The following is a 23,113-nucleotide window of genomic DNA, read 5'->3' on the forward strand; positions in this document are numbered from 1 at the left end:
AAGATGTCTGCAGTGAAATATTTCTAAAACGTTTTCTGTGTTACATATTTATTTACCTTAGTGAGAAGCATAATTTGAATGGAATCAGAAAATGTATGATATTCATGACAACCTTTGTACGCTGTTCTGCCCTCTTTTTCACCAATACTCTGATTAACCAACCTGATTAAACTAAGAATCTTAGCCTTTAGAAGTACTGCTGACAGTACAATCATTGGGCATGAGGAAGATTCTCAGATCAGGAAAGGCGTGGAACCTCTCAATGTGATGCTACTCAACAACCCTTAAAACTCTTCAGCTTGAAAGGTTTGTGTAAACTATACAAAAACTAATCCACAACAGCCAGTCCTGTTACAATGACCCAAGTAAACATTCACTTTGTATGTCACCCCAGCTGACACCCAAACCCTTTCCGAGCATTATTAGTAGGAAAGGAACTTAAATGAAATACTGATGGAAATAGTAAAATTAAAATTAAACCATATTGTTTTCATCAGAGTAAATTGTTTAATTTTATTTGTATGTCTCTCATACTTTTAGGAACCAGTTGGAAGATTAAGTGGAGAATATTCACAGTTTATTTTTTCCGGTCTAGTGATTCAATCATGAAGCTATTTGGGAATCACTGGGCAGCTGTGGCAACTCAGTCATCATGTAGAACTACTGATGGTTTAATCTTGTATTACAGCTTGCAGTAAAGCTAATGTCCCTTTGCAAGTTTCACAAGTGTGGACAGAAATAGAAATACAGGTGTTTGATCCTGGTCAACCAATAAAATACTTTCATCAGTGAAGTAATCCCATCACTGTAGATAACCCATGTGTCATGCCTTGCCTAAAACACATGCAAGGAAGCAGTGGGTTTTTATGTGAGAGTGGTGAAAACTCATGGTCTTGACAGTAAAATACTCTTGCTTTTAGGTAAAAAAATTCACTTATTTTTGGGTACAGTCCTCTTTAGTCCATTGGCTGGCTTGGGGGAGGGACCAAACAGCATGGACACTGGTCACATCAGTTTAGGAAAAGATGGGGAAGGAAGTCTGCTATGCCCTTTCAAAGGAATCATTCTGGCATTTGACTGAAGTGATTTAGGGAAATCATGGAAAACCTAAATCGGGATGAGCTGACGCAGGTTTGAACCATCAACCCCCAAATGCGAATCCAGTGTGCTAACTACTGCGCGACCTTGCTTGCTCCATTCCTCATTCAATGCATTTCGTTGAAGGTATTTAAAAAGACCCACTTCCATCCTTGAAGCAGCAAGATCCCTCGGTGTTGTTGTCACTGTGCAAATAAACACACACACTGTACATGTTTTGCCATATCGATTACCTAGTGAACTTCTGTCATGATGGTATTCATGTAGTTAAGACACACATATGTGCATTACTTGCGTCCTGGCAGTTGAGATGTAACTTCTTATAAGTGGGAGTGAAATGATATAAACTTGATACAAATAAATCTTATCAGAATTATACAGGTAGATGTCTTGGTTATCTTGACAAGAACGGGATCAGTAAAATAATCATCAGCGTGCAATGTGACTTGAAATAATAGGTACACCTCTATATGTTTTTGAGGTATTTTATCACTCAGAGCAACACAGGTGGTCTATTCCAAACAACAGTAAACCCCAACTCACATTCTTATATACACTTTCAAACAATTGACGAGGAGGAGGAGATTAATATTTAATGTCTTGTCGGCAACGAGGTCATTAGAGATGGAGCAGAAGCTCGGATTATGGAGGGATGTAGAAAGAAAATGGCTGTGCCCTTTTGAAGGAATCTTCCTAAAATTTGAAATCATGGAAAATCTACATCAGGATGGCTAAACATGGGTTTGAACCACCATCCTCCTGAACGCAAGTCCAGTGACTTTCAAACAATTATGTCATTGTTTGTGTTACAGTTTTCAGTAATTACAATTGAAAAGTATTTCATTAAATCAATTTCACATACATACAGAAACAGTATAAACATTACTATTCATTTCACACATACAAACTAGCCAGAAAACAACGATAATATTTGAATTTACATCAGGTATGCAGAATAAACCATGACATTGATGACTTTATTAATTACACAATAACAAAATTAAGTAGATTGTTCCTAATTAAAACAGAAGACAACAATTACAGCTCTTCCTATCACTTAACTGATTTTATGGGTTGGACATGTTAGTACTTCATAGTCATTTACATATTACATTACCCACCAAGTGGAGATTACTACTTTGCCTATGTTCCTGGCATTATGACTATCTTGTCCTTTGGCTAATGTGGAATGGTTGCATGATAAAATTACTGAACTTAGGTAATACACAAAACAGATCCTTTACATTGTTATAATAGTATTGGAATCTGGGTGGTGGCTAGCCCTCAATGAACTAAGAACTGTGATAATGATCTGTTCAAATTGCTTTGCATTCCAGACTGTTACATTTCCGTACCACCCGAACTGTGTTGCACATCACCCCAGAAGATGCAAGACTCTTGCAGACAATCCACATAAAAGACAGCTGGTAATGAGAAGTAATTTTAAGACAGTCAATATAATTTGTGTATACAAAAATATGAAGTAAGGAGTATTACACAGTTACTTAGTAATGAAAATCTTAATATTATATGAAATCTCTAAAGAAAAATGTATTTTAAACATGCATGGCCTTAACTCTCATTTAATTTTTTTGCATTTGTCATCCACAACAGACTTCTCCTGCATACAGATTCTCTCCTTTCATAGCAGCAGGTAACTGTCTCCTCTAATATATTATACTGCGGCTGGTTTCTTACAAAGAACGCTTCGACCTCTCGGCTCTGGACTGCAGCTGCGGGGATAAGTCCCAGTGATGGCACCCTTTGGATGGCTGAATAGAGGAAATAATACTCAGTATGTGTTGGGAAACCTTTGTGATGAGGTGTGTTGAGTGAGGAAATTCGATATGGGAAGTGTTTACACTGGACGATTATTCCACCTATGTAAACGGATCTGTTGACTACTTGGCAGTCGTAGTGACAGTCTCTCTGGTCTCTGAGCATATGGTATGGCTGGAGATGTGCGCCAGCCAGGGTGGCCGAGCGGTTCTAGGCACTACAGTCTGGAACCACGTGACCGCTACAGTCGCAGGTTCGAATCCTGCCTCGGGCATGGATGTGTGTGATGTCCTTAGGTTAGTTAGGTTTAAGTAGTTCTAAGTTCTAGGGGACTGATGACCTCAGAAGTTAAGTCCCATAGTGCTCAGAGCCGTTTGAACCACTTTTTTGGAGATGTGCACATAACTGCTCGCGCGGTTGGTGAGGGAGCGGCTTTCTCCCACCCAGCAATGCTGCAGCTACCTGGCAGGTAGCGGACGGCGCCGACTTCACAATCGTGCGTGTGTGTGTGTGTGTGTGTGTGTGTGTGTGTGTGTGTGTGTGTGTGTGTGTGTGTATGTGTGATCGGAAGGTTTTTTCTGCCAGATAATACACTCCTGGAAATGGAAAAAAGAACACATTGACACCGGTGTGTCAGACCCACCATACTTGCTCCGGACACTGCGAGAGGGCTGTACAAGCAATGATCACATGCAAGGCACAGCGGACACACCAGGAACCGCTGTGTTGGCCGTCGAATGGCGCTAGCTGCGCAGCATTTGTGCACCGCCGCCGTCAGTGTCAGCCAGTTTGCCGTGGCATACGGAGCTCCATCGCAGTCTTTAACACTGGTAGCATGCCGCGACAGCGTGGACGTGAACCGTATGTGCAGTTGACGGACTTTGAGCGGGGGCGTATAGTGGGCATGCGGGAGGCCGGCTGTACGTAACGCCGAATTGCTCAACACGTGGGGCGTGAGGTCTCCACAGTACATCGATGTTGTCGCCAGTGGTCGGCGGAAGGTGCACATGCCCGTCGACCTGGGACCGGACCGCAGCGACGCACGGATGCACGCCAAGACCGTAGGATCCTACGCAGTGCCGTAGGGGACCGCACTGCCACTTCCCAGCAAATTAGGGACACTGTTGCTCCTGGGGTATCGGCGAGGACCATTCGCAACCGTCTCCATGAAGCTGGGCTACGGTCCTGCACACCGTTAGGCCATCTTCCGCTCACGCCCCAACATCGTGCAGCCCGCCTCCAGTGGTGTCGCGACAGGCGTGAATGGAGGGACGAATGGAGACGTGTCGTCTTCAGCGATGAGAGTCGCTTATGCCTTGGTGCCAATGATGGTCGTATGTGTGTTTGGCGCCGTGCAGGTGAGCGCCACAATCAGGACTGTATACGACCAAGGCACACATGGCCAACACCCGGCATCATGGTGTGGGGAGCGATCTCCTACACTGGCCGTACACCACTGGTGATCGTCGACGGGACATTGAATAGTGCACGGTACATCCAAACCGTCATCGAACCCATCGTTCTACCATTCCTAGACCGGCAAGGGAACTTGCTGTTCCAACAGGACAATGCACGTCCGCATGTATCCCGTGCCACCCAACGTGCTCTAGAAGGTGTAAGTCAACTACCCTGGCCAGCAAGATCTCCGGATCTGTCCCCCATTGAGCATGTTTGGGACTGGATGAAGCGTCGTCTCACGCGGTCTGCACGTCCAGCACGAACGCTGGTCCAACTGAGGCGCCAGGTGGAAATGGCATGGCAAGCCGTTCCACAGGACTACATCCAGCATCTCTACGATCGTCTCCATGGGAGAATAGCAGCCTGCATTGCTGCGAAAGGTGGATATACACTGTACTAGTGCCGACATTGTGCATGCTCTGTTGCCTGTGTCTATGTGCCTGTGGTTCTGTCAATGTGATCATGTGATGTATCTGACCCCAGGAATGTGTCAATAAAGTTTCCCCTTCCTGGGACAATGAATTCACGGTGTTCTTATTTCAATTTCCAGGAGTGTATTTAGGGGAAATGAATGCTGAAGGACGGCGCTTTTGTTCAATGTGATCACGTCAGTAGTTCCCACAGATGTCACTTGGGGCGCTGAAATCGCCGGCTAATTGTCCATGGGCCTCTGGACAACTCTTCCAGGCTCTGTGGGAAGTAGATGTGTTGTCATGACGTTCCCAGTGAAGTGCACTAAGGGAGCTATTTTTCTAGTACCACGCATCTGCTTGGAGTTGTTAGCGGACGCGTATTTTATAGAGTCTATTTCTGGCACACATATTAGGCAGCGAGTTTTGCAATCTCTGTGGAATGTTTAGGTCTTTATTAGCAATTTGTTTGTGATATGTTATTCTCACCACCAATCTGTAGCCCTGTAATCAACGCAGGACATCACGTCTGAGATTTGTGACAGCGGAAAGCTATTGCTTCCTACCACCTCTTACCTGTCAGCACAACTGAGCGAAGAGTTGTCATCACCTGATGGTTCGTTCAGGGATTAACTGGACTTATGGTCTGTGCACCACGTGAACCAGCTCTGAGTGCGTGCCTTCCTCCCAAACTGCGCACGTGGGAATACGTGAGACGGCTGGCACATCTCTCCTGCGGTTGGTGTGAAGGCGCGCTCAGAAGGTTTTTATTGTTATTATTATTATTATTATTATTATTACTATCATCATTATCATTAACGAGTATAACGTAATAATTTATGTAGGTTACCAGTTTATAGCAAGTCTGGTAGAAGAAGTTGTGGTAAAGTGCCTAGGACATGAAAACGGGCCATTGAATACTATCATAAGATTGGTAGAAGAAGGTGTGGTAAAGTGGCCGGGAGATGAAAAGTGGCCATTGCATACTTTTTGCCCTGAACAGCGCTGCTGCTTGCCTAGTAGTGGAGAACACATCGCCATTGTTGCCAGTCAGATAGAATGTGGAAGCTTGTGCTGTTGTTTTTTAGTAATTTTTTTTTCTGTCTTCCGATTCGAGGTAAGTCATTTATATTATTCTTGTTACCTCACTTTTACGGTGAGTAATAACTTTCTACAATATCAATGTTTAAACAATATGTTTTGGCCTATAAATGTAGAGGCTTGTTATTTATTTCAGTGTGATGGTTTCTTCTGTGGATCACTAATGCCGTCATGGCATCCGGTTGGGAAAAATGGCCAAGGCGTTCACCTCAATCAGAGTTAGTTACTTCCAAAAACATGCATAATACACCAGATAAAACTGACTTCTAAACCGTTTTATATACAAAGCTATTTCCCACAGTTAATTCCTTTGTGACAGTCTTGAATTGAATAAGTTATATTATTTAAAACCATCTCTGTTCTATTTGGTCTAATACAAAAGTCCAATTGAAAACGGTCTGTTTGGTGTTCTTTCAGATACTAGGGCGTGAAGATTACTGGAAAATGTGTCTGGAAATCAGAAGAACAAACATGGGAACCTGTTTCGATGGCAATGGCCGCAATACTTGCTCACTACAGGAAATTGGTCATTACGTTAGCTTTCAGAAAAATGCATTTAGTTACAATATATTTTTATCTTTTTCTCTTAAAAAAGTTTTGTGTGATACCTTGTACTCTGTAGATTCAAAAAGTGTAAGTGATAAGCTACTTTCAGTAACCATGGTTTGTGAAAGTTGAATTTCTGTTGGAGTAGTCACTCTAACCCCCACCTTAATATGCCACCAAAGGTGTGACCCCACAGTGTCGATACTCGGTCATAAGCAAAAAGGTTTGGCGACCACTGGCATAGGGGCTGGACAGGTGGGGAGTAGAGTCCATGCTCTTATCATATGAGAGCAGCTTCAGTCTGAGTAGTGTTTCTGGACATACACCGAAATGGCAAGAATTGGAAACGTGGCCAGCCGGAGTGGCCGAGCAGTTCTAGGCGCTTCAGTCTGGAACTGCGCCACTGCTATGGTCGCAGGTTCAAATCCTGTCTCGGGCATGGATGTATGTGATGTACTTCGGTTAGTTAGGTTTAAGTAGTTCTACATTCTACTGCACTGGTCGAGGAATGGAACGTCCTACCATGAGAGGTCATTACCAACCTTGTGGCAGGCAAGGAAGCACGTTGCAGGGTGTGTATTGACATCTGTGGTGATCACACACTATTACGAACTGTGTCTCTTCTTTTGTATTGTGCAGGGAACCATCACAAATCGTGGTAACTTTAGTATAATTATTGTCTTTGAATAAAGGTGTCATTTCGGTTTGTCACACTGCATATTTATTTCAGTTACTTTCTGTACTACACCGTAGCAATTCTTCCTGTAGAAGGTCCAATTACATCGAGCTGTGTTATTTGGCAGTAATAAATCATGAGAAAGTTACTTTTGTCCTTAAGTTTTGCATATCAATCTACACTGAAGAGCCAAAGAAATTGGTACACCTGCTTAATATTGTGTAGGGCTTTCGCGAGCACGCAAAAGTGCCGCAAGACGACGTGGCGTGGACTCGGTTAATGTTTGAAGTAGTGTTTGAAGGATTTGACACCATTAATCCTGCAGGGCTCTCCAAAAATCCCTAAGAGTACTAGGGGTTGGAGATCTCTTCTGAACAGCACCTTGCAAGGCATCCCAGATATGTTCAATAATGTTCATGTCTGGGGAGTCTGGCGGCCAGCGGAAGTGTTTAAACTCAGAATAGCGTTCCTGGAGCCACACTGTAGCAATTGTGGACGGGTGAGGTGTCACATTGCCCTGCTGGAATTGTCCAAATCAGTCAGAATGCACAATGGACGTGAATGGATGCGGCGATCAGACAGGATGCTTCCGTACGTATCACCTGTCAGAGTCGTATCTAGACGTATCAGGGATCCCATATCACTCCTACTCCATACGTTCCACACTGTTACAGAGCTTCCAACAGCTTCAACAGTCCCCTTCTGGCATGCAGGGTCCATGGACTCATGAGGTTGTCTCCATACCTGTGCACGTCCATCCACTCGATACAATTTGAAACGAGACTCGTCCGACCAGGCAACATGTTTCCAGTCACCAACAGTTCAATGTCCATGTTGACGGGTCCAGGAGGGGCGTAAAGCTTCATGTCGTGCAGTCATCAACGGTACACGATTTGGCCTTCGACTCCGAAAGCCCATATCAATGATGTTTCGTTGAATGGTTCGCACACTGACACTTGTTGATGGCCCAGCACTGAAATCCGCGGCAATTTGCGGAAGAGTTGTACTTCAGTCACGTTGAACGATTGTTTTCAGTCGTCGTTGGTCCCGTTCTTGCAGGATTTTTTTTCCGGCAGCAGTGATGCCGCAGATTTGATGTTCTACCGGATTCCTGATATTCACGGTACACTCGTGAAATAGACGTACAGGAAAATCTCCACTTGTACCTACGAGATGCTGTGTCCCATCGCTCGTACACTGACTGTAAAACCATGTTCAAAGTCGTTTAATCTTGATAACCTGCCACTGTAGCAACAGTAACCCATCTAACAACTGTGCAAGACACTTGTTATCTTACATAGGTGTTGCCGACCGCAGCGCCGTATCCTGCTTGTCTACATATCACTATAATTGAATATGTATGCCTATACCAGTTTCTTTGGCGCTGCAGTGTATTTTCACCGCCGACGTGATAATAGTTGATGACACACCGCTCGCACTGAATGTAGGCAATATGAGAGTGAGCCACATCACCCAGCGCGTTCAAAATGTGATTGTGGGTATACTTTATTGGGCTGTGAAGCGTTGCCTAAATTCCAAAACAGACATCGATCAAGGTGGTGACTGATTAGACACTGATCTTGCATTCGGGAGGATAATGGTTCAAATTCCTGTCTGACCATGCAGGTTAAGGTTTTCCATGGTTTCCTCATCGCTTCTGGCAAATGCCGGGATGGTGCCTTTGAGAAAAGAGCACAGCCGATTTCTTCCCCCATCCTGTTGTACTCCGGGCTCGTGCTCTGTCTCTAATAACTGAGGTGTCGATAGGATGTTAAACTTTAACCTTCCTTCCTTCTTCTTTCCAGCACAGACAAAAAACGAGCCATAATCATCAGTCAATGGAAATTCCTAACCACTCTACAGCCCATCCATATTCATAAAAACTCAGTGTAGTGGAGCAACCTCTGGATCTTTGTTCTTGTCTTACGATACATAGCCACCTTTTGGGCTCAGCTGCTGGGTCCTGAGTCACAAGTTCTATCCCTGCCACTGCCTAAATTTCCAATAAAAATCATCAGTAATGGCTGCTGAGGTCTTACTGTATAAGGAGACACACTTGTTCTGACAACGGTCTTGCTAAACAGGGCAGAGGAGCGGACAGAGGTTTCAGGAATCCTCCGGCCGTGGTGACCGAGCGATTCTAGGTGCTTCAGTCTGGAACCGCGTGACCGCTCTGGTCGCAGGTTCGAATCCTGCCTCGGGCATGGATGTGTGTGTTGTCCTTAGGTCAGTTAGGTTTAAGTAGTTCTAAGTTCTAGGGGACCGATGACCTCAGCAGTTAAGTCCAATAGTGCTCAGAGCCATTTGAACAATTTTTTTCTATTGGTAGAGAGACTGAAGGGTGCGCACCGTGTGATTTTGCATACCGCCAGTGAGATTTCACGCCGAAGAGAAGGTGGTCATACAAGTTATCGTCCACCACTGAACATGCAGGCGAGTACGCAGGAACAATGAGGAGTGATTCGATTTTTGGCGGTGGAGGAAGTTGGAGGCTGAGAAATGTATCGACGGATGAAGACTGTGTACTGTGAGTACAGTCTGAGTCCTGAGTCGTTCAAGTGTTGTGGAATGGCGCAAACGTTTCCTTGAGGGGCGCGAGTCACTGGAAGGCGATGCCCGTCCTGGACAGGCGCACCGTGTCATCACACTGGAAATGGTTGCGGAAGTGAATGCTTTAGTCTCGGACAACAGCAGAATCACCGTGGACGAGATCCATCGGTTACTTCACCACCTCCAAAGAAATCAAAGGCCGTGCACACCAGTTCTGGTAAGGCCAGATGTCCTTCATTTCTTACCACAAGGGCTCACTGTTTTTTCCTGGAACGGGGAACTACCATCAATGCCCAGCGTTATCAAGCCACCTTACAGAACCTTAGACGAGCCATCAAGTCGAAACGCCGAGATATGTTGTCCAGTGGCGTTATCCTACTGCATGATAATGCCCACACATGCGGTGAAGACGACATTGCGGCAGTTTCGGTGGGAAACGCTGGAACATTCACGGTACCATCCAAACCTTTCAGCGTGTGACTTTCATGTGTTTGGACCTCTAAAACAAGCTATTCGCGGACATCGATTCGCAACGGACGACGAAGCGTGTCACTGAGTCCAGCCTGGATCCGACAGCAGCCTACTAGCTTCTTCAAGAATGGAATCGACCGACTAGTGTCGCAATGAGATAAATGTGCCAACGGTTTTGGCGACTATTTTTGAGTATGTGTACTGCGTATAACTACATGCTTGAGTTAATAAAATCGTTACTGTTCCTTTACACTAGTGACCGGGTTTCGTTTGAATGCCCCTTATAGTACGCGCATTCTGAACAAAATGAACAAAAATTTTAAGTAATTTACAAATCAACAGAAGGAACAAATATGCGGCGAAATTCAACACCAGATGAATATTAATTTCGAACGCTTCGCTAACGAGCAAGCTGTGCGAATTAGCGAACGTTGGAGGAAAAGTTAAATGTAGATTTTCGGCGGTTAACCGAAGAGCAGTCGCTGAAACAAGAAAAATGATCAGCGGAATGAAGAGATTGTTACTTGGTTGCATAACAAAGACAAACAGACTACCTAGACCTTAACAGCACAAGTGACAGAATTAATAGCGACTTCGTGAACTGGTTGCATCAAAAGGATTCACAGTTTAACGCGCTTAGGACTGGATTACACACCGTAATTCAAAATTCTACTGCTGAACTGTCATCTCAGCACACAAGGAGAGTGTTGGTGTAAAACCATATTAGAACAAATTAAAACTATGCTAAAACGTGATCTTCCTAAGCGGAAGCGTGGCGTGGAAGAACACGTAGGCAAATTTCACAATGAGTTGTCAGCTGCGTGCAATAATTCAGGCAGAAGCCCAGCGGCAACAAACAATACGCATTTGTACTAATCGTCTGCACAGTCGGATGTGTTGTACAGAGAAACATCGCACAACACGTACACGAATGAGTGGTATTCATCGTGTGGTACAGAGCGGCAAATGCTTTGACGAACATCTTGTTGCAAGAGAGTTTGCTCAAGAATCGTCAATTTCGGACGTACATCCCGGGAAAGAGAGGTGGTCATCACCTCGTTATTTTCATGGAGAGTTTCAGAGGGATGCAGCCCAGATCCTGCACAGGCACCCACAGAATACAATTTGTTGCCTCCTACGTACAAGGCGAAGGTGCTCTGTTGGCATCAGAAATGCGAAACATAGGAACAATTCGAGAGAGCGTTTTTATCAAAGTATTGGTCTCCAGGCCAGCAAGGGAGATTAAGAAAATAAGTTTACAACAGTAAAAAAGGTACTCTACGCAAGTACTTCAAGAAATATATCAATAAGACAAGATACTGGGATGATCCCATATCAGTAAAGGATGTTATACGAGTTTCAAAGTCAAAATTACTTTTAAATTTAAGTGAAAAGCTACTGCACTCTCCTGAAAATGACATTGACCAGTTCATGTCTGTTGTTGACTCGATAGACTTGTTACATGAGGACACAAAGCAGTGGACTCAAGACAATGGGCAGGTTAATAGTAACGACAATGCGTACTATAATAACTGAGGTAACGGGGCCAAATCTGAAACCAAAACACTAACGGTAGCGGTAATGGTAGTGGAAATAAACGAAATGCGCCCCCGCAGTGTTATAGAAATAACTACGCAAGGAAAGAAAAGAAAGTACGATAATCGGTTTTAACCCGACTATCGGAATTACAACCACAGTAATAATCAGGATGACAACATAATGCGACAAACATTGCCAAACAACGAACAAGGGAATTGGCAATCGAATCACAACAAAATAGTGGGCAACAACATTCGATACAGAGCAACAACCCAAACAAAAGCAACCAGAATAACAGTAATAATACCATGAACTGGCGGGTAAAAACCAACCCATGAGGCCTAGTGAAGGGATTGAAAGTAATCAATCACCAAACAGCCTGCCAACAAACCAATTTCGATCACATCGAGCCCTCGGATAGTGGTCCGGAATAGTGTGGAGGACAATAAACAAAAATAGAGCAATGTGGTCCGTTATGACAACGGTGTTGATAAACATGATGAATTGTTCTCTGTGGAAAATTCGTGAAGAGAGAAAAAAAGTACAGTGGTACAGACATCATTTGAAGCTCAAGTAGATAAATTACCTTCGCTATTAGTAATTGACACCGATGCGTTGGCGAACGTTATTTCTTATAATTTGTTTATATGTATATGTGAGAAGGGTACACTTCCCAAATTACCAGTCCAGGATTTTAAAATTATTGGTGCTATAGGCACCAGGTCGAACAACATTAGTTGGCAGACACAGTTGGAAATACTGACATGAAATGGAGCGTTTTACTGCATGTTCCTGGTGGTTGAGAATTTGTCATCCAACTGTATTATTGGTGAACGATTTTTGCAAGAGAAGGACGCAAAAATCGATTTCTCGGCATGCAAATGTCATATTACAGTTGATGGAGTAAATATAATTCTGGATTTGATCAAAACAAAAGCTCGCCATGGCAAATTCTGCCAGCTAGTGAAACCTCCGTTTGTAGGTATTGAACCTCCACTGACAAGTGGTAGTTAAATTGCTCTAACAGAAACAAGTGTGCTAATTTGGACAAAACCAAGCAAGATCTCGAGGTAATATTACCAGGAAAGATATTAGAATCAGATTACTTAAGTGAGCCGCAGAGAAATGAGTTATGCAATCTCTTGTACAGATATCTACAAGTCTTTACAGAAAAACCAGGTATAATGAAAGGATACCTATATCACATGCAACTTAAGCCTAATCCATTTCCTGTACCAATAGGGAAGCCGCAAACAAGGATATCAAGAAAATCCTAGAATGGGGACTATCAGAAACATCCTTATTTTCTTTCAGTAGTCCTCTATTACCTGCAGCCAAGTCAGGGAGTAGTTAACGCTTAGCGCTGGATGCACAAGCGATCAATAAGATTATAATACCTGTCGGAACAAGGCCAGAAAACCTAGAACAACAAATACAGAAATTTTATGGTGTACAATATCTATCTGTCTTCGACAGATTTACGGTATTCCTGTTGGCAGATCTTGCTGTCTAAGGAATCAAGAAGATGTACCGCATCCATTTTCAACAGCAGAAGTTATCAGTTTCGTGTTCTACCCTTTGGGTTAAATGTGAGTGCTGGTGTGTATCACCGCTCTAGGCACAGTATACATACCTCATCACTGGATAAAATAACAACAGTGCTGTTTTTCTGTGGGAATGCTGGGGGATGCTTACCCCTAAACTTTTTCGTCTGCAAAGTAATTTTTTTACTATGTTGAGAACTTGGAAGAATGCCAAATAATTATTTCACGGACGTAAATTTTTATTTCATTTTTTCGTGTTGGTAATTACAATACGAATGATAATAGTGCAGTTTTTGGTGGGAAAAGCGAAGTCATTTAGAATCTGCGGCAACCGTTCTCGACAACTGAATCGCTGGCAGCCAGTTCGACAAGCATGTAGTGCCATCGGCCGCTAATAGTGGGCGATGGTAGTGCTGAACGGACGCTCAAACGCCGAGCTACCGATAGATGTCTCTACGGTCCCGCTACCATGATGATGATGATAACGTCATGGCTAAAAGCAGACGGGTGGTATCCCATGCTTCAGTTATAAGTAATTTTCGCTGCATTATATCCAATGTCGGAGTACCCTCAAACTTTTTTTTTTTTTTTTTTTTTTTTTTTTTTTTTAAGAAAAAAAGCACTGAGAACAGTATACGAAGACGATCTGCTGATAGCCACTGCAAAGTGGAACGAGCATATTGAGTTACTTAGAGTACTTCACAAGTTCCAGAATGCTGGTGTCACTGCAGATTGGTCGAAATCCAAGTTTGCAATCGACAAAGTAAAATTCTTAGGTCATATCGTAACAGCTGAAGGTATTAAACCAGACGCGAGTAAGATTGAGACACTAAAAACATGCCACCTCCTTGTAATACAAAACAGTTAAAGGCTTACTTTGGATTAATATCTTTCTTTCGTCGTTTTATCCCGAGTCAGATGCTTAACCCCCCGTTACTCGCGCGAAAATTCGTGACACGGTCACTCGCGCGGATGACAGGTGTCATCCACAAAGCAAGCGGTCTATTTGTATACTTTGAACGGTCTTTATGAGTGATTTTATGATTTTTTATTAAATCTAAATGTAATACATTTAATATTCGTACACAGTATAATATATTCTAACGTTTGAAACAGTACCACCATTCGAAGAACAGTATCTTCAGCTGAATTACTGGCATTACGTGGTCCCTCTGCTTGCTTACCGACGTACGGTTCTAAATTCAAAGTGTAAGCTGTTTTTACATCAACCAAAGCAAACAATTTTAACCCATACTTTGCTGGTTTGATAGGGATATACTGCCTGAATGGAATGGGCAGTTTCCTCTAAATGCCAAAAGCTGTTCGTCAACAGTAAGATATTCACTAGGTGAAAAATATTTTTGGCAATTGTTCTTGAAAAGTTCAAGTACGTGTCTGACAGGAGCCAACTTGTCAGTCTCTCTGCGAACACCTCTATCAGGGATATTAGACATCTCAACAGAAACCTGAATCGGTTTTCACTTATTCATAAATAACACAATATTCAAGTCCGTTTCCCTTTGAGTTATCCCACAATTTCGATATACTCTTCCTAGAACATCTCAAAGATCCACACATATATAACAAATCAACGAAAGCTCTGATCTCTATCGCATCCCTTTCCCTAGAGAAGTTACCATGTACTTCACTCATGGATATATTAGTACATGTTGCGACAATGCTTATTATGTTTTCATGCAAGAACAATTTCAGAATTTCTATTTGTCTTTTTTACACGAGCTTGATTTTTGGTCCAGGCAAATGCGTAATAATATTACAAGATTTGCTTCTAACAATGGTAGGATATTTATTTTTCCTCCGTTTAGTTATTCCATCTTTCCCTAAAAGAAATGCATCCTCTTGAGTTACTTCTTCCTGTGACTCATATTCATCGTTCTCTGGCACTTCCGGTTCTGTTAATGAATCATGACCGCTTTCATGAACACAGTCCTCCGTCTCTGAGTCAGCGCTATCACTGCGAGCATCTTTATCACTCAGCTAATCGAACCATTCCAACCATACATTAGGATCTCTGCTAAACTCTGTCCGAGGTTGTTTTGCTTCTGACATTTCTTCCACAGTCTAAAAAAAAAAAAGAATACTAGGTAACACGGAAGGTAACTACAGTCAGTTTCAATAAGCCCAAATTTCCGCACATGAAAGATCGATTGAATCTAGGAAAGTAATAAAGTAATACAGACTTACTTTTTTTCCAGATTGTGGCAGCAGAGCTGGCGCGGATGACTGCTGTCCTTCAGACTATAATAATGTTTCATAAACAATGTATCTTTCGTAACTGAAAGCCAACAATGATTGGAGCTAACTGCTGGAGAGATAACAGAAAGGTACTGAAAATGGCGCGATCTCAGTCCTGCCCTGTCAGTTAAAATTGAGCGGGAAAGTCATGTGGATGACGAGTGTCATCCGCGCGAGCGACGGAGGGTTAATAGTGAAGCACCTGCGGGTGCCAGATTGCGTTTGATGATATCAAACGCCCTCTAGTAAATGCAATAATTCTGTATCACCCGGATATGAGCCAAGACTTCTGTCTGACGACAGATGCGTCATTCTCCGGACTAGATGCTTGCCTGTTCCAAATGGATACTAACAGCAACAAAGTTGTCTTTAGAGTCATCGGGTTTGCAAGTAGGACCATATCGAAATATGAGAGATCTTACTCTGTTTCAGAAATCGAGGTATTGGCCGTAATATGGTCACTAAAGAAATTTAATTATTATGTGTATGGATACAGGTCAAGGTGTTTTGTGACACCAAGCCTTGAGTTTCCTCATGAGCTGTAAGTTGTTGCATCAGTGTTTGTTGCGCTGGTCACTGACCCTTCGTGAATACGACTTATAGATTGTTCGTATCAGCAGAAAGGAAAACTTGGTAGCAGACGCGCTATCTCGTCTACCGCAAGGACTGCTTGAGTATTGAGAACTCGTTGAGCCGACTACTGAATTTTAAAGTACTGCTAATCACAGAAAAAAAAATGGAAGTGAGTGTGTGGCATTGTTGGCCGGGAGGCCCCATCCGGGAAGTTCGGCCGCCAAGTGCAAGTATTATTTCAGTCGACGCCACATTGGGCGACTTGCGTGCCGGTGATGAGGATGAAATGATGAAGAGGGCAACACAACACCCAGTCCACGAGAGGAGAAAATCTCCAACCCGGCCGGGAATCGAAATCAGGCCCGCTTGCTTGGGAGGCGAGCACCTTCCCGCCCAGCTACGCTGGCGGACGCCGATGAAAGAACTTACATACAAGACGTCCTAGTTGAATATGTGCCCTAACATGCAGGCCTTAAGGAGGGATGACACTAGGTGGAACACAGTTATTCAAGCAATAGGTCACGGACCAGTAAATCCACATTTTACTTTACACAATGGCATCCTATTCCATCGTCGTGATACAGAAAAGGAAGGATGGTGTGTATGTATTCCGTTGGAATACAAAGTTCCTTTGATATGAATACCCATTCTTCCACTATGGTGTAAACAAACGTTATTGTTATCTTCCCAATATTAAATGGTACATATTCACAAAACGTGTGAAACTGAATGCTACGAAAACCACCACTACTGCTCGCATAATCAAACGCACTGCCAGTGATTACATCCCTAGGATAGGAGAGCCCTCAGCAATACTTTCTGACAATGCCAATAATTCTACCAGCCGTAAGTGGAAATCCTTTTTAAAAGAACAGAACTTTAAGCAAATTTTATTATCATGGTACCACCTGGAAGGGAATCCCATTGAAATAGTGTTCTCAGGGAATTCAACAGATTTATCAGAACTTTTATACCTCATAGATAGACCAAGTGGATCGAATATACACATAGAACCCTTCTAGGAAAATATTAACAATTTGCCACACTCCTCCACCACTTTCACACCTGCAGATTTTATACTAAAGACACATGAAAATAATGAATGGATTAAACCCCTTTCAAGAATGCCTGGGAGGAAAAATTAAAACGAGCTGAAATTTCGTTAGCTCACCAAGCACAATTTAGAAAACATAAATATGACAAAACCTTGGTTAAAGTACGGAGGTACCGAATTGGGGACGTGATGTTACTAAAAGCCATTTAAACCCTCCTTGTACAAAAAGAAGAATGAGAAGTGGTAGCTGAAGTACACAGGTCAGTACAAAATTGTGGACATTCCTTATGAATGAGGCTATTTAATTGCAAACATCCTATCATATAAAATTAGGGGTTTATGCCAATTTATCATCTCGTGAAATTTATTTCATAAATATGGCATTTGTATTGAATATATCTGTGTAAATATTTCATTTCTGTTTTCATGTACATAGTAGAGTTACTTGTGAGAAGAAAAGTCTCAAAGTGATTATATGGATACTGCACACAGAAGCTGAAGTGCATTTAAAGGACACTAAAAAATGACTTTGCCAAAACTCCATTTTACTTGTAAAACCAAAACCTGTCTTATAAAGCTATATTACGTAATAAATTATAAATAGCAGTGTAGTTTTCCAAACAGAATTGGTAGATAGTATATTAGTTTTAAAATTATTTATTTGTAATTTCGCTCCAAAATACGTGAATAGTTCTAAATAACTGTGCACTGTTCATGTCAAAAGTATATGTCCCGCAAGGTCAAGATAAAAGTTTTGAACAGTAGTATATGTACTTATGTACATAAACACTAAAGGGTGATCTCCTGTGTCAATGCATTAGCCAGCAGGCAAGGGGCTCAAGTCATCTATCTTGCAATTAAACTATGTGCTTATTTTGGCACTTACTGACGTCCTCGGACATTAAGTTTGCATTTTAGGTTTATTTGTTTATTTGCGTGCTTTCTTTTTGGTGTGGCACAAGATTGGGAATTTGCCTTGAACTGGGTTTTCCTTGGAATAAACTGGGTGCAATATACGAACTAAAACACGTACATGTAAGGCACGGTCACACAGCACATAGAATTATGCCCAAACACAGTTTGCATCACGGATTTTCAAAAATACTGCAAAAACTGATATAATCAATGTTCATGTATAGCCACTTTCGAATGTAAATATTAAACAAGTAGTATAAAGTGATGTTGTATCAAATGATTCTCCACACAGCAAAAAACAAGCTACAGGGCTATTACAAATGATTGAAGCGATTTCATAAATTCACTGTAGCTCCATTCATTGACATATGGTCACGACACACTACAGATACGTAGAAAAACTCATAAAGTTTTGTTCGGCTGAAGCCGCACTTCAGGTTTCTGCCGCCAGAGCGCCCGAGAGCGCAGTGAGACAAAATGGCGATAGGAGCCGAGAAAGCGTATGTCATGCTTGAAATGCACTCACATCAGTCAGTCATAACAGTGCAACGACACTTCAGGACGAAGTTCAACAAAGATCCACCAACTGCTAACTCCATTCGGCGATGGTATGCGCAGTTTAAAGCTTCTGGATGCCTCTGTAAGGGGAAATCAACGGGTCGGCCTGCAGTGAGCGAAGAAACGGTTGAACGCGTGCGGGCAAATTTCACGTGTAGCCCGCGAAAGTCGACGAATAAAGCAAGCAGGGAGCTAAACGTACCACAGCCGACGGTTTGGAGAATCTTACGGAAAAGACTAAAGCAGAAGCCTTACCGTTTACAATTGCTACAAGCCCTGACACCCGATGACAAAGTCAAACGCTTTGAATTTTTGGCGCGGTTGCAACAGCTCATGGAAGAGGATGCGTTCAGTGCGAAGCTTGTTTTCAGTGATGAAGCAACATTTTTTCTTAATGGTGAAGTGAACAGACACAATGTGCGAATCTGGGCGGTAGAGAATCCTCACGCATTCGTGCAGCAAATTCGCAATTCACCAAAAGTTAACGTGTTTTGTGCAATCTCACAGTTTAAAGTTTTCGACCCCTTTTTGTTCTGCGAAAAAAATGTTACAGGACACGTGTATCTGGACATGCTAGAAAATTGGCTAATGCCACAACTGGAGACCGACAGCGCCGATTTCATCTTTCAACAGGATGGTGCTCCACCGCACTTCCATCATGATGTTTGGCATTTCTTAAACAGGAGATTGGAAAACCGATGGATCAGTCGTGATGGAGATCATGATCAGCAATTCATGTCATGGCCTCCACGCTCTCCCGACTTAACCCCATGCGATTTCTTTCTGTGGGGTTATGTGAAAGATTCAGTGCTTAAACCTCCTCTACCAAGAAACGTGCCAGAACTGCGAGCTCGCATCAACGATGCTTTCGAACTCATTGATGGGGACATGCTGCGCCGAATGTGGGAGGAACTTGATTATCGGCTTGATGTCTGCCGAATCACTAAAGGGGCACATATCGAACATTTGTGAATGCCTAAAAAAACTTTTTGAGTTTTTGTATGTGTGTGCAAAGCATTGTGAAAATATCTCAAATAATAAAGTTATTGTAGAGCTGTGAAATCGCTTCAATCATTTGTAATAACCCTGTACTTTGAACGTTAGATGAAACGCATAGCTTCAGTATCAGCGAAATTTGACTCAAATTACTGTATGTAATTGCAAATGAGTAACAAGACGAATGCCAAAATCGGTGCTACTAAAGAGTCTTAGAAAAAGCCAGAGTATTAATACGTGAACATAGTGTGCAAATAAACAAAACTGTGCAAAGGAACTAGTCCGTGAGAACAGTGAATATACTAGTCTTGCAAAGCGCATAATAAAGTTGACGCTTACCTTCAGTGAAATGTTGAATGGCGCGTGCAGGTAAAGATCCTGTGTAGAAACTCTAAGGTAAAGCACGACAGCCGTTCCATGGAACTCGCACAGCTACGAACCGTGTATACACAGCGCGCAACGTAAAAAACCGCACCTCGACAATGTTAGCGCGAAGTACCGGATTGTCGGCGGTGGAATGTAAACCACGTGATCGCCCACTACTCGCAGCATTTCAGAACATACGAGACATGTCACCGCTAGGCTGTGAACGCTGTTTTGGTGCAAATAGTGATAGCCACTGTGCCAATAAATAAACTATAATGCTCACTGCAGATAAATCACAATCATGATGCAATTGGAAATAAACGACATCCTGGACAACAGTCCAGATAGCAAACCTCCACTGTGGCAAACGAAAGAAATAAATGGACAGAAAGAACTGTAAACTATCACCACGAACAGAATATAAATCAATACATGCATCCATAGGACAATATATGTACTAATACACTCTCTTTCAGACAAGCCGCGTAATTACACGCTTGTATATTAAGGCTTAATCGATTGTATTCCGTGTGCCCCATACCCGAGATGCCTGTCTTGCGGAAGAGCCACCTGTAGCCAGTACGACAACCATCTATCAGCAAGAACCGCCGTTCCTGTAATCCGTCTCAAGGACGTTGTGAAACCGTCAAAAATTCTTAATCGAACTTAATTTTGTAAAGACTTACAATTCCAACTTGTGTGAGAAAGTACATTTATGACAAATCCACATAATGTGACCTGTAAACGAAAAAATTATAGTGATAAGAGACTCTTACACGAAAGAACTGTTTAAAGACATAGCATTTTATGTAATAATCCTGTTTGACATGTGTTATCATGAACATGGCCGTCAGAAATTAATGTGTTTTCAAAATGACATGACAAGGTACCTATGAATTTCTGCAATATTTATACTGTCTTTTAAAATGTAAAATATCATTGTGCTTTGCTATCCAAATATTCAAATAACTTTCAGTGAAGAAATACTGAGAGATGTACGTCCATTCCTTGATTTTTTTAATCCGTTTTCCTTGGGACCGCGTCTGAATAGGTGAATAATTACAGTTAGAACACAGGCCTCAGTCCAATAACAAGCGCAACAGTAAAGCGTAAATGTAAACGTACTCAAATAATCGCTCTTTTTTCTGAAATGTAAAAATAGGCATCCATGTAACATGTAAAACTATGAGCTTATGCCCATGAATTATGTAAACGCCAAATGAAGTGACTTTAGTTAAATGTTGTTCGCCAAAAGACAAAACAGTCTGATCTCAACATGGAGGGGGGGGGGGAGGACTTTATAATATCTCCAAATTTTATACGAAAATTGCTCAAAGTAACGTAACTACGCCAGACACCTTTGCATAATACATTGATAAAGATACAAAGATCACAATGTGTAATTAGTATAAATAGCAGTGAAACAAGGGCACCACTCTCTATTGCTGTGCTCTTTTCTGTTTGCTCTCAGTCTCTTGCATTGTGCTTGTCCCTCTTGATTCATGTTACGCAATTAATTCTGCGGAGTTGATGAAGGGGTCATAGGAGATCTTTCTTGGACTGTTACTTGTTTGCAACTGGAATTGTTATTAGTAACCAGAATACCTTCTGCGTTCATTTCAATTCGCGCGTGTCACGTAGAGGACATTTTGTTTCAAACATTAGGCATAAAATGTTTTGCTCTGTGGAACAGTGTAAGTTGACTTTTATTTCTTTAAAATATACTACAGTATAACCTCGTTAGCGCGAACTCGCATAAGACGAACTCGCGGTTAACGCGAAAAAAATATTGGTCCCACCATGAATACATTAGTTCTTATGGTATGTTTTATCGGTTAACACGAACTTCGCGTTAAGGCGAATTACGAACTCTGTTTCAGTTCCTAGCGTAATTAAATCTCACTCTAACACAAACTTCCAACCTTACTTAGAGTATTCTAAAGCGCAATTTTTTTCCGAAATGAATGTAGGAAATTTAGCTACAAAGCTAATTATACTTATTGTTGACTCGTTTTTAACGTATTGTAGGTCGGTAGCCGCGATTATCACCTCAACAATCAGCGTATGCTGTACATTGTACGACATTCAATAATGTGTGCAGCAGCATTTAGCAATGTACTCAGTGCCAGATTTGAAAGGTGTTCTGTTAGTCGTAGCCGTATCGAGCTGGAATACTGAGTAAAAACTACAGTTACAACCGGTACAGTAGCACGCGAAAATGGCAAATAGGAAACAGACAGCTCTAAATGTAGAGTTAAAGCTTAAGATTCTAGGTGAAGTGGACCGTGGTACCAAGAAAACAGCAATTGCAGAGCAGTCTGGAACACCTAAATCTACTTTATCTATGATTATTAAGAATCGAGAAAAAATTATTAATGCTGCGGCATCAGGTTTTGGAAACAAATCTAAACGACTTCATACCGCCAAGTATGAAGACATCGAGACGTTACTGCAAGAATGGTTCAATCATATGTGTGCATCTAACATACCTTTAACTGGCCCTGTGATTCAGTCAAAAGCAAATGATATTGCTAACGATATGGGCATCGAAGACTTCCGTTGTTCTGCTGATTGGTTGTATCGGTTCCAAAAGAAACATTCAATTTCATCTGTACAAATTTATGGTGAAGCAAATAAAGTTGGTGAAGAAAGTGCGAACAGCTGGTTGCATGAATTCAACCGAGTGAGGGAAAAGTATGCCTCGTGTGATGTGTTTAACATGGATGAAACTGGATTTTTCTACAATTTTTTACCAAATCACATCCTGAGGATAAAAGGTGATAAGTGTCACCGTGGAGCACGAAACAAACAACGTGTGACTGTTGTACTGTGCTGTAATGCTGACGGCAGTGAGAAGTTTCGTCCCTGGGTTATCGGTAAATCCGAGAAACCACGTTGTTTTAAAAACATAAATATGGACACTTCACCTTGCATCTACTCTCACCACAAGAAAGCTTGGATCGATGGCACATCATTTCGCAAGTGGCTTCTTCGTTTCAACAGTCGAATGGTTCCTCAAAATAGACATGTTCTTCTTACATTGGACAGATGCACTGCCAATAACATTAATGATCTGAATCCATCCAACGCCACAAGCAGCCTTCAGCCTTTTGATCAAGCCATAATCTCTCTCATAAAGAGAGATTATCGTAAGCGACTTGTAAGAGCTGCAATTCGTGCTGCTGAAAACAATAGTGCAACCCCAAACAGGAATCTGCTTGAC

Source organism: Schistocerca americana, chromosome 5 (genome assembly GCF_021461395.2).
Source record: "Schistocerca americana isolate TAMUIC-IGC-003095 chromosome 5, iqSchAmer2.1, whole genome shotgun sequence".
Classification (NCBI taxonomy): domain Eukaryota; kingdom Metazoa; phylum Arthropoda; class Insecta; order Orthoptera; family Acrididae; genus Schistocerca; species Schistocerca americana.